Raw genomic sequence first — 6,000 nt, forward strand, 5'->3', positions numbered from 1 at the left:
TAATAGAATTACATAAAACATATTATTAAATTCCTTATTTTTAGATTACTTACTGTGGATTAAGAAAATTTCCCACTGCATGAAGTGGCCTATGGAGTTGTAAATCATCTTGTATAAACATTCCAAATATGATCATACCTTTCATTTTGATGATTATAATTTTGGTCAGCATCTTCAATTTTCCGATGACACCATTTTCTTTCTAGATGATCATAACCTTTTGTTTAGAAGAATTTTGGGAATCCTCCAAGTTTTTGAGAGGGTTTATGGGCTTAAAATTAATATGGAGAATGTGGTTTAGCAGCCCTAAATATACCCACTAAAAGAACTAGTAATAGGGCAGCAGACGCAGGGTGGTTTGTGGGACTGGCCACTATCTTATTCAGGGGTTCCATAGGGAGGGAATCCTAGAGGAGCAAATTTTTGGAATCCAATGGTGGAGAGGGTAACAAAGAGATCAGATGGTTGGAAGGGTGCCCTTTTTCTATGGCATAGATTTTTCATAGTAAGTTTGGGTTAGATGAGAATGGGTAGGATACAAATGCTAGTTTGAGATGTTCTTTAGGGAGCCCATGGAGGTCTGTTTCCCAAAGTTACTCTATTGCCATCCCTCACACTAAATTTGAAGTGGGAAGGGGTTCTTACATTCATTTTTGGAAAAACCCATGGCTCGTGAACATTTTTTTTTCCACTTCTTGTCCTCATCTTATTAGACCATGCTCTAAGCCAAACAGAGTTATTTCCTTTTTTGTGGACAATATGAGTAGCTTTCCGGTCTCTTGGAGTCTTCATTTAAAGAGACCTCTAAATGATAGGGAGATGATGGAGTTGTCTTCCTTGTTGTCCACATTGAACAAAGGCAAATTATCCTTGGGAAGGATGTTTTTTCTTGGTGCTAGATCATTTGGGTGCATTTTCTTGCAGATCATTCTTTGAATTTTTAACCTATTTAAACTTTCATTTCCTCTTTATCCTGTCATTTGGAAGGTTAAAGTTCCCCCAAAAATTAAAGTTTTTACTTGGTTGGGTGTGCTTGACAAAATTAATGCCAGTAACTTACTGCAGATTGGGAGACCTTTGAAGGCTCTCCCTCCAGATGTTTGCGTGTACTGTTTTAGGAATTCCAAAACAGCCTCCCATTTCTTTTTGCATTGTGAATTTGCATGGAGGATTTGGTGAATAAATTATTTGGTATTATGGAAGAGATTGCCCCTATACAATGGAGGACTTTTTAGTCACTTCTTTCACTGGCTTTTGGAAGAAGGACGGATAGGGCAGCACTATGGGAGTGTAGCAAGTATGCAGTTTTATGGGGTTTATGGCTGGAATGTAAAGCGTGGATTTTTTCTGAAGTTGAATTTGTCTTTGGTGTGGGAAAAGATTCAGTTTTTGACTTCTTTATGGCGTGTAGGTTTGGAATTTTCAGGGAAGCTAGCTTTCAGGATTTAAATAGGGATTGGAAGAACTAGTTGGCTTGATTTTTTTATTTCTGTTGTTTTAGTTTATTCCTGGTTTGTTCCAGATTTTTTTGGGGGATTTCTTATCCTCTATCTTTGTAAATTCTTTCCCTATTAATGAAGTATCATTTGCTATCAAAAAAAAATTTGGTTGGTTTGTTCCTTTCCTCTGTCCATGGCTTCATATATATATACACTCCACTTGTTCGTCATCCCCAACAGCAAGTCTAAAGGCTTCTACAAGTGGATTCATATGCGTTAAGTAATACTTGATTGCTTTCCGAAATTAATCATCAAACAACAAAATGGCTTCCACTTTCTTAGCTTCCACCCTTGAACAAGGCCGGCTCTTCATAATATGGGGCCCTAGGCGAATGATTTGAGATGACACTAATTTTTCTATTTTTTTCTTTCTTTCTTCGTTTTTCATATCCGGATTCATATTTTCTCGTTGACATAATTAAATTTCAAAATTAACACTAACTATAAATTGACAAATTATGTAAACAAATAAAAATAAAATTAATAAATCTATAAAAATAATAGATTGAAACAATATAACCTGATTATTATTATTATTGCAAATCAATCGGCGAGCGAGACTTTAGAGATATCGGATTCTTACCGGATACAACGCTCTAACCTCAAAGCTTCCAAAATCTAAGAAAAAATAGGGAAAAAAATTCAGAGTGAAAATAATAGAAAAATAATAGACAAACATTGAAATTAAAATTAGAGTTGATGAAAATTACAGAGAATCGGAGGCCCGAAAATGATGAACACAAGAGCCGGAGTAAAAATCATAGAGAGACCAAGAGATGAGAGTGAGAGAGTGTGAGAGATGAAAAAAAAATTTTAGAAAGACTAAGAGGGAGAGATGAGAGTAATAGATAATTAGAAATATAATAAAGTTGTTAGTTGGGAAGTCAATAAGACTTGAAAAAAAAAATTAAATTGTATTTATTTTACATTTTAAATATAATTTCATTTATTTGTTAGTTGGGTAGTCAATTATAGGAATAGAGCATAATAAATAATGTTAATATTATTTAATTAAAAAAAATTTTGGGACCCAAAAACTATATTATTATATTAAAAAAAATTTGGGGGCCCAAAATTTTTGGGGCCCTAGGCGGGATACTCAACTGCCTAAAGGCAGGGCCAGCCCTGCCCTTGAAGCATGATGGCTTTTAGCCCATTGCTCCTCCAAACATAAGCCCGAGGAAAATCTCTCTTTTATTAAAGTTTTTCTTAAAGAATATCTTATTTTCCCATAATATTGGAGTGACCATTTAGTTGTGGAATACATTATCCATTTTCCTTTTTCAGTTTTTCAAATAATTATAAAATTTCAGATTATTTTTTAGTTTTACATGTTTCGTATTAAAAAGGTAGAAAAATATAGAGTTTGTTTAGTTATTCAAACAAATTTTTCAGTTTTTTATTTCTAGATTTCAAATTAATTACAAAAAAGGCACCTTGTTTTCAATTTTCCAAAAATTATATAAGGTAGTATTTGGGATCATGGATTTTGGGGCTTGGATTTGGATTTGTGTGATTTTAGAAGAAATTCAATACAATTTTATATTATATTTTCTCACAATCCACACAAATCCAAATAAAGAATTCAAGATCAAAATTACATGCTCCCAAATGCAAAGTAAGAAGTCGGGGTCTAGAAAAATATAAAAATACATTCTATAATTTCTATATAAATTTAGAAAATAGGAAAACAAGGTGGCATTTTGTACTTGTTTAAAAATTTTGAAATGGAAAAATAAAATTATTTCCACAAGCAAATAGTGCCAAAACTTTTTCTTGATTTTCATTTCCTTCTATGCAAATGTTTTAAAACTAAAGAATTAGCTAACTTTTTTGTAATTTTTAGAAAATTTAAAATGGAAAATAAAAACTATTTTCCACAATTAAACAAGCTAGAAGTTTTCCTTAAAAAGTTCAGTTTCCTTCATCTCCAAAAGTTATCTAAAAAAATCTTCTCTTCCAAAAACATCATAAGTCTTTTGAAAGTTCTCTTAACATGTCTCGAGCCAAATACCTCAAATAAAATCTAGAATCAACATCCAACATTGAATGAACTAAATGGGATTTGATCGCTTATTCAAAAGAGGTATGTAAGCCACTTGGGATTTTACCACGAGTCTAAGCCCCAATTTTCACAAAACCTAATGTGGAGCCTTATCACTTTCATTTGTTAATTTTACAAACCAAAAGGAGGGCACAATCAAATAATGACATCAATTTGAACCAGGTGGATGCCTAACCCTTCCTATCTTAGAACTTAGTTCTAAATCTAAAAAATGTTCATCACAAAAACTAGTCCTCTCACCCTAAGCATAAAATTGAGTCAATTTATCCTAAAAAAAAGGCTCTTTAGGAAATTTCCCTTTTATTGATTTTTTTTCTTTGTTTTTCTTAAAAAAATAATAATAACTTGGCAACTCTAATAAAACCCCATCATTTTGAGCAACAAGGGTTGGCCCCTTGCTAACCCATGGTTCTCACACATTGCTAGTCACCACTAGAGTAACAATGTTTTGTCTCGAATTACATCCATCGATGAGTCAAGCAACTCAAACGAGTAGGCATCCTTTACTACACTCAAGGTATTCACCAATTTAAGAGAAATTGTTCCACTAGAACTACTAACAAGAAAGTTCATCAAATCATCCATTCAACATCAAAGCAAATCCATATTTGCCCCTTCTTTTATACTTATCCATAATTGCTTTTAATATTCTCAACTTCCTTTCTCAAAAAAGTTACTCCTAGCCTCACGGTAACTTGGGAGTTCAAACTTTTTCCATATTCATGAACCATCTTCATCATTGAAGCTTGAAGCTTGAACCATATTTGAACAATCGACCCCACATTCTTCACCATTGCATTCAAAGTTTCTTATATAAGCCCCTTTCTTCGTATGCCTTTCTTCCCAATCACATATGCATCCATGGTGCATTTTCTTTGCCCTCCTATAATTTGAAGTTTTAAACTTCTCATTTTTTCTTCTCCCACCTCTTCTTGAAAGATTTATTTTTCATTGTATGCATTCTTTTTTGCAATCCTTCCAAAAGATTGATAATTTTTCCCTCACCTCATCGGATATTCCTTGCTAGGAGTCACATTAAAACGATGACCAGCACAATGTTGCTTCAATCTAATTATGCCATCCCAACTTCCAAGCCGACATCAATTGCACTTAAAAGGCATGCTATTACCATCACTTTAAATACTCCCCAAATTCCTCCAACATTATACGATGTCAACAATACATCAAGTAGCCTACCTCTTTGAGCATCATAAACCACCACCAACCCACCCCCCCCCCCCCCCCACCACAAAAGGGAAAGTTTCTCTTTATCAAGTGACTTAAGGAGTCATTTGCACTGAGTTACACCTTTGCACCTAGTTACATTTCATGTATTCTTAGTCCCACTCACATCTTAAAACCTTCATATTTTAGCATTTTTCACCAAAGTGGTAGTTTAAAATTGTCATCAATCAACATTATAATATACAACATCGGATTTTCACTTCAACATGTCTAGTAAGTTCACCCATGACTTGCACAAAAAGATAGGGACTTAATGCAGACCCTTTATGGACCTGTTGATTGTGTCTACATAACTGCTTGAACATATTAGATACCAAGACACAAAATTCCTACTCCCTAGACCAGCAACAGAAGCATGGCTCATTATATTAGTCACTAACTAAAACAAATTCCCTAATTGTATGCATGTGAGCATGCATTCCATAAAGGAATAAAATACTAGAAGATATTTTCCTAATGAGATATAAATGCTGCAGTCATATTAAGTGGTGGATTGTGCATGTCTTCCTTCTTTAAACCCCATAAATTTCTTTCTGGTATTGCGTGGTGGATTGTGCATGTCTTCCTTCTTTAAACCCCATAAATTTCTTTCTGCTATTGCTCAATAATTTCAATGATTAATGCTCTCAGTCACAAACACAAGGCAAGGGTACTTGACCAATCCAATTTATATTTCTTTTAAAAAAAATTTTGTTTGTTTCCTTTTTCCCCCGTTTTTGGTGGGGGTAAGGTGGGAAAGGTTTTTCTAACACAATATTTTTGTAAAATACTGCAAAACAACATAAAAAACAATATAGGTTGTATTCAATCTAGCTAGCAAAAATTAATGATTTAAATAAACAATCTGACCCAAGAAAAAATGCATATCATTTGTATATTGTTTCTCCAAATGTAGCGTTTATAGAAAACAACAACAAACCAAGCATTAAGTCCACCTAGGTGGGTTTGGCAACAAGAACCCTTTTCTGCCAATTTACACATTCTTGGCAATTTCCACCAAAAAATTGAGGGTTGTCACATCCTTACTGACTCTCTCATTCCAAGTTATTTTAGGTGTACCCCAATTTCTTCAACTACCACTATGAGTAACTAGCTCACTCCTTACTGATGCACTATTTGGCTTATCTTGCAGGTGCCAAAACCATCTCTTCTGCCCCATCCTTATCTTATACATGTTCTATCCCAAATTAC

General features: G+C 33.8%; 1 protein-coding gene across 1 annotated transcript in view; it reads right to left on the reverse strand.

Moving 5' to 3' along the window:
- LOC131155476 (triacylglycerol lipase 1) overlaps positions 1-6,000 on the reverse strand; it is a 53,654-nt gene that overhangs the window by 34,113 nt on the left and 13,541 nt on the right. The gene's annotated exons all lie outside the window — the stretch shown is intronic.

The sequence above is a fragment of the Malania oleifera genome, chromosome 5 (genome assembly GCF_029873635.1).
Source record: "Malania oleifera isolate guangnan ecotype guangnan chromosome 5, ASM2987363v1, whole genome shotgun sequence".
Classification (NCBI taxonomy): domain Eukaryota; kingdom Viridiplantae; phylum Streptophyta; class Magnoliopsida; order Santalales; family Ximeniaceae; genus Malania; species Malania oleifera.